Here is a 6,870-nt window from a genome sequence, read left to right on the forward strand (position 1 = left end):
CGCTGGTTATATTGGATGAGGGTCCACCCTAACAAACCCATTTTAACTTACTTCTTTAAAGGCCTCATCTCCAAATACAGTCACATTGAGTTTCTGAGGGGTAATATTTCTTTATTTTAAAATTTATTTCATTTATTATTATTATAATTATTATTATTTTACTACAGAGCATATATGCTCACCAGAGAAAGATAGAAAGAGAAGGAAAGTGAGAAAGCAATCTGCCAGGTCCAGGACTCGATCTGCAGTCAGCCACATGGTAGTCCGGCACCTTAACCATCAGGCCACTTGCTGACCCTAAGAATTAGAATTTCAACATATATATTGTGGGAAAACATAACTAAATATATAAATTATCACCTAAATGAATATACTTAAATATGACTAAGTTTTGTCAATTTTTGAACTTTATATGAATGGAATTAATACTGTATTTCACTTGGATTTTCTTCGGTGAGTTCTGATTATATTTTTGAGATATGTGGTTGATTTCTGCTTCATGGTAGCATTTACTACATGAATATACCATAGTTCATTTATTCATCCATTCTATTAATGACATTTGATTGTTTCTAGTTTTTTATAGTATGGACATTGCTGTTATAAACATTCTTATACACATTTTTTTATGTGTATTTATAAGAATTTCCTTAAGGTATATATCTAGTAGTAGAATTGTTGGGTCATGGGATTTGTATAGGGTTAGTTTTACTTAAAGTACCTTTTATTTATGGGCCCATTTTTATTTTTTCCACTCAGTGGTGAAAGTTTCCTCTTTCTTCTTAGACAATAGATGTTCTTCTTCTTTCTTTAATTAGATTGTTTTGCTATGGGGCACATGCATTCACCAGAGAGAGAGAGAGAGAGAGAGAGAGAAAGCAAGAAATCGCCCCCCAGGGGAGATGGCCACACTGCAATCCTTTCTCCTCTCAGGATTTTGGGTATGAACACATATGCTTCTGCTGTGTGTTTTAAGCTGCCGGGTCTGAGACTTGAACCACAGTCAACCTACGTGGGAGTCCAGTGACATAACCATTATGCCATCTGCTGACTCCAGACATTCTTCTTTCTTTCAAAAAGCCTGAGTTTAGTTGGGCACATAACCATGCAGAATAGACACTTTATTCTCAGTCTCCTTGCTGAAATGAAAGTGTAAATGTTGGGTGGGACTTTCAGGAAGGCTGGTTAGAGAAAGTCAAGTGTCTAGAGGTTGCTTTTTGCCCTTCCTGCTACCTGGAGAATAAGTTAATAAAGTAGAGATCCAGCAGCCATGTCGACTTTTAAGGATAGAAGCCATGCATTAAGATGTTGGAGCAGATAAAGGGTTTCTGGTTCCCTGAAGATGCTATGGACTGCCATACCCACTCAGGACTTCCAAATTTCAGATATCTTTAATATGAGAGAATAAAGCCTTCTGTGCTTAAGCCACTGTTTTTCAGTCTGTGTCTTTATAGCCAAAAACAAGTCCTAACTGAACTCACTTTCTTTTTTAAAAAATAGTTATTGTATTTAACTCTATTTATTTACTCATTTGTTTTATTTTAATTTGACCAGAGAGAGACAAAGAGAAAGAGAGAAAGTGAGAAAACAAGCCTCCAGGTCCAAGATTGGAACCATGGTCAGCCATGTGGATGTCCAGCGCCCTTAACCACCACACCACCTGCCAGCCCATGAACTCACTTTCAAGTTTAATTTGAAAATATATCTTTTATTTGAGCATAAAAAAATTGTTTAGAATTTTCAGTTTGTTATTTCTCAAGTTTGACAATTTCCTAAAACCTCTTAGAGAAAATTATTTATTTAAAATGTCAGTTTTTCCCTCAAGGAATAAGAGATTTTTGATAGACATACTTGATAGTCTTGAAGAAACCAGAATAGTTATTTTCCATCTAAGAGAAGCTTCTTCCTTTAACAAATATTTACATATAAATAAGGATTAAAGAGAATGATATAATTATTATCTGAAAAATTGTTTTTAATCATACTATACACATTTCCAATCTACCTCTATGTTCCTGCCAGTTCCACCCCCTGACTCCCTTCAGAATTAACCACTATGATTAATTTTTAAAATTATTTTATAACTCTGAAGATATGACTCTTAAGCAATATATTATGAGAGTTACTTGTTTTTGAGTCTATAAAATTGTAACTTACTGTATTTCGTCTTCCGAGATCTGCTTTTTTCTCTCAAAATTAGGTTTCCAAGATTCATTCCTGATTTAATGAGTTGCTAAAAGCATGATTTAGGGTATAATTAGCTGTCATAATATATAAACCTTCAAATCTCAGTACTGCAACTCAATAGAAGTTCATTTCTCTTCCGTATAAAGCCTAAAATGCATATGCTTTAATAGTGGATGGCTCTCATCCAACCAGTGAATCAGAAACTTAGAATTCCTCCATCTTGTCCTCTGCTGTGTTCAGCATATGGCTTCCTACATTGCCATATTTGCTTTCCTCCAAGCTGCAGAGGAAGGAAAACTACGGAGGATCCATATAGAATGTTTCCATGGCTCAGATCTGGAAATGACAAATACTACTTCCTCTCATTCCATTCGTATAAACTTAGTCACATGGTGTAGCAGCCATGGGAATAGGCTTCTCAGATCTCTCTCCAACAGAGATGTTGCTAAAAGGAGTAGAATGAGCTGATGCCTCCAGTTGCAGTATTTTCAGGGTATGTCACAACTCTGTCAGAATATTCCAGCTGAGACCAAATTTTTCCCAGGCAGTTCCAGCCAACGACTCAGCACAGTACATGTGCTAGAGCTGGGATGTTTCTGTTCAATGCAGAATTCATCTCTGGGTGATCTCTGCACTAAAACTAAAACTCAACCTTGGCATGGGTAAAACTTTCTTAGAGCTTCACTACAGTCTGAAGTTTGCCCTATCAGCTCTTCTTTTGTTGCCCTCTCCTTCTATATGTGTCAGGCCAACACACTTGAAGGCTCTCCACTATTCCACTTGCTCCCATCCCCTTGTTGTTCACAGGATTCATCCTCAATAAAACTCCTGTACTTTCTTTACTTCCTTTTTTTTTTTTGAGAGGTTTTTTGCTATAGGGTGCATGCGCTCGCCAGACAGACAGAGAGAGACAGAGAGACAGAAAGCGAGAAATCACCCTCCAGGGGGGATGGCCACCCCACAATCCCTTCTCCTCCATTCTCCTCTCAGAATCTTGGGCACGCACACATACGCGCCCGGCGTGAGTTTTAAGCCACCGGGTCCGGGACGTGAACCGTGGTCGACTACGTGGGAGTCCAGCGACATAGCCATTACGCTAACTGCTGGTTCCCACTTCCTTTTTTTTTTTAAGAGAGTTTTTTTTTTTTTTTTTTTTTTGCTATAGGGCACATGAATTCACCAGAGAAACAGAGAGGTAGAAAAAGAAAGTGAGAAATCACTCCCCTGGGGGGAAGGCCACTTTACAATCTCTTCTCCATTCTCTGGATTTTGGACATGCACGTACATGTGCCTGGTATAAGGTTGAAGTCACCATATCCAGGACTAGAACTATAGTTAGCCATGTGGGAGTCCAGTGAGGTAACCATTACACTATCTGTTGCTCTCAAAATTCCTGTACTTCTAATTCCATCTTTGTGTTGGCTTCCCAGAGGATCCCAACTGACAAATATGAAAACACGTGTTATAAATAGAGGAGCCTGGGAAATGTAGTTTAACTGTATGTCCAGGAAGAAGAGGAACTTGCTTCAGTGCAGGGCCAGTCAGTATCTGCCATAATTTAATTCATTTATTTTTGCTGATTTATGATAGTCTTTTTGTGACCATACCACAATCAATTTTATTTATACTTTTGTCAGTGGGCATTTAGGTTGTCCTGTGTTTTGGGGTTTGTTTGTTTCTTATCATTACAAATATGACTACAATGATGAATCTTATACATATTGTGGAGTACATGTGGGATTGTTAAACTATAAACACGTTTAGCTTCTAAGATAATGCCCAGTTATTTTATATAGAAGTTGTATCAATTTATACTCATACCAGCAATATATAAGAGCTCCATTTGATCCACATCCTCTCCTTCATTGGTTTCATTATGCTTCTTAATTTTTGCCATTATAGTGAGACATAAGATAATATTTGGTGTGGTGGTTAAGGCAGCTGGGTCCCACATGACTGACTTCTTGATCCAAGTCTGGATCCAGTGACTTGAGAAACACACAGGTCATATGTACATGTGAGCCTAGAATCCTGAGAGGAGAATGGCAGAGAGTGGTGGATTGTGGTGTGACACTCCCTGCTAGGGGGTGCTTTTTCATTTTTCCCCTCTCTATCTCTGTCTGTCTCTCTGGTGAACACATGTGCCCTATAGCAAAACTAAAATACAAATAAATAGTAATTGTCTTCTGTCCTTCCTGGGTTTTAGAATCTGGTAGAAGAGCTTTATAAATAGGAAGTCCAAGTATAGCTAGCCTCTCTCTCTCTGACTTTACCTGTGCCATTCATCCTATTCAGATCTGAGTTTATTTTCTTTACTTGCCAACCTTCATCATCTGTTGTTTCTACAAATAGAATTTGTCACTTATTTATCTCTTATAATACTCTCAAATTCTTTCCTTATTAAAAAGATTTCATCCGACATTTTGTTTTCATTAATCTCAGAACCCTCTTACTTCAGTAAAATTAAAACCACACTAAATAAATAGGGAAAGCTGGAGAAGTTGGAGCCCCACATGACTCAGCAAAATTCTATGGTTCTCTTTTTTTCTACTCTCAGCTCAGTACATACATATATACACACATGTGAGTATATCATACATGAGCATATGTATGTGTGTATATATGATGTGTGCATACATTAATATATGTATACACACATGTATATAGTATAACACACATGCATGAGCATATATGTGTGTGTATATATGATGTGTGTGAATATATTCATACATACATATATATACACCTGTATATATAGTATAACATATATATGCAGTGTTTGCATTGTGTACGTATGTGCTGTATGTGTCTGTTCATAATCACAGCACCTAACACAACACGGGAGTTATTTAGAGTACATTAAGATAGTGTTGGGCCAGCTGGTATTGTGGTGGTTGAGACAGTTGGATCCCACATGGCTAATTGTGCTGTTTGAGTCTCTGACCAGCATTTCCCAGTGTCTTGGATCTGGTAGCTTGAAAAACACCCCAAGTGTGCACATGTGTGTGCATGCCTAAAATCCCAAATGGAGGGAGAGATGGAAAATAGATGGCAATGTGCTCTCTCCCTCATGGGGGGCTACCTTCTTACTTTCCTTCTCTCTTTCTCTTTCTCTCTCCAGTGAGCATGCATGCTCTCTAGCAAATTAAAAAAAAAGATAGTGTTAACTATGCAGAATTAAAATTAGTGACTGAGAAAAAGATACAAAGTACATCATGTTCTAGCTTTAGGCACTCCAACCTGGACCACTTGTTAGAAGCTGCTATCTCCCTTTGTGGCTTGCTGAGATGTGACATTGGGTAGGATTGGTCACTTGTCTCCCTTGTGATGCAGGGAACATAGGGGTACAGGGTTTATCAGGCCCAGCACCTGCAGTGGGACATGGGTCTTGTCTGCAGCTCATAAAAAAATTAGAGACATGGACATAAGTAAGCAAAAGGGTTTATTAAGTGAGAGAAGGTAGAGCAGAGCACCCAAGCAGAGAATGAATCCCCAGTGGGTTGCCGACAAGGAACTGAGGTGAGAGGTTTTTGTCTGGGTCCACACATTTTCCATGTGGTAGGGGATCATATGCTACATGGACCTGGTTATTTTTCTTAATTTTAGAGTAGTTGCGAAGGTCAGGAGACTCTCTTTGGATAAAAGCTTTGGGCCATGAAAGACCATTACCTTCTTCCTGGAATATGATAGGACCAGGAAAAAAGTCTTTGTCTTAGGTCAATCATTAAGTCACTACTGCAAGCTGTCTCTGTGAGCAAACAGTTCAGCGACAGCTGAGCTATTGTGTTTTCATCTCAAAACTTAGCAGTTTTGTGATTTCTTCTTGGGCCTATACCCTAACGATATTATTAGGGTTCCTGTCTCCTAGTTCACATGGGTTTTTACAAGACTTTTACAATAAAGTAGTGGTTAATGGTCACAAGAGTTCTTATATCACTTTGGTTCATGGTGTGAGTGCTCCTTAGCCCTAATTTTGGCCTATTCTTGATAGTTTTGCATTTTTGGGGGATGGGGCTAAGAGTGTTTTTTAATCTCAAGCATCGACTTCTTAGAATGTACCATTTTCTGGACTATAATTTTCCATACCTTTAAGCTCATTGGTCTATAATTTCTATTAGGTCTGAGCAATTAAAATTCCAAATTTGGAGTCCCCAAAATAGACAGGTGGGATTACATCAGATTAAGAAGTTTCTGCACTACAAAGGACACAGTAGTTAGTGTGAATTGACAACCCTTGGAATGGGAGGAAATTTTTGTAGACTATGCCTCAGATAAGGGACTGATAATCAGAATATACAGGGAACTCATGGGGCTTACCCAGGAGAAAATGATTAACCCAATTAAAAGATGGGAAAATGAGCTGAATAAACAACTCTCTAAGGAAGACATACAAACAGTCAGAAAACATATGAAAATAATGCTCAACATCCCTCATCATAAGGGAGATGCAGATCGCAGATCAAAACTACAATGACTTGCCACCTAACCCCAGTCAGAATGGTGAAGATTTTAAAAACAAAAAAATAATAAGTGCTGACAAGGATATTGTGAAAGGAGAACTCTGGTACATTGTTGGTGGGAATGTAAATTGGTCCAGCCACTATGGAGGACAGTACAGAAGTTCCTCAAAGACCTTCAGATAGAACTACCATGATCCAGCAATTCCACTCCTGGAGATCTACC

Source organism: Tupaia chinensis, unplaced genomic scaffold (assembly GCF_000334495.1).
Source record: "Tupaia chinensis unplaced genomic scaffold, TupChi_1.0 Scaffold000248_1, whole genome shotgun sequence".
Taxonomy (NCBI): Eukaryota; Metazoa; Chordata; class Mammalia; order Scandentia; family Tupaiidae; genus Tupaia; species Tupaia belangeri.